Source organism: Python bivittatus, unplaced genomic scaffold, assembly GCF_059951505.1.
Source record: "Python bivittatus isolate LINGU-HERP-01145 unplaced genomic scaffold, Pbiv_v1 ctg000570_np1212, whole genome shotgun sequence".
NCBI lineage: Eukaryota > Metazoa > Chordata > Lepidosauria > Squamata > Pythonidae > Python > Python bivittatus.
This window is the reverse complement of record NW_028277097.1, coordinates 19,285,001-19,285,527: the sequence shown is the minus strand read 5'-3', so window position 1 is coordinate 19,285,527 and position 527 is coordinate 19,285,001.

Here is a 527-nt window from a genome sequence, read left to right as displayed (position 1 = left end):
CAGCAAAGGATAGAAATAAAGAAAATGTGAAAATAAATGGATTGCTTAGAGAATGGTTCAGCACTGAACAATGAGTATGACAACAATGTGCGAATCCTTCTGGTTATTTAAGGTATTTATGATGTCTAAGAATGCTTTTGGTGTTCATAGAGGTGTGTTGGCAGAGGACATGAGTGTACATGCATTTATATAAGGGGTGATGTTGTGTTTTTGACTGAGAACTCAAACGATTTGCAGCAAACATTAACAATATTTAATGACAAAACAAGGAGTATGGATCTGAAAATAAATGTGTCAAAGACCAAAGCATTTGTGTTTAACAAAGAATGGAGTGAACAAGCTGTGCATAAATGGCCAAAAAACCAGAGCAAGTAGATGAATTTGTGTCAATTGGTAACTTATTTACTAAAGATGAGAATATGGATGGAGAAATTTTACAACATGTAAGTGCAGATTGAAAAGTAGTTGGTGGTGTCTGGAAGCCAGGACAGAAAGATATGGAGCAATATAGTGATTGGTGTTGCTGT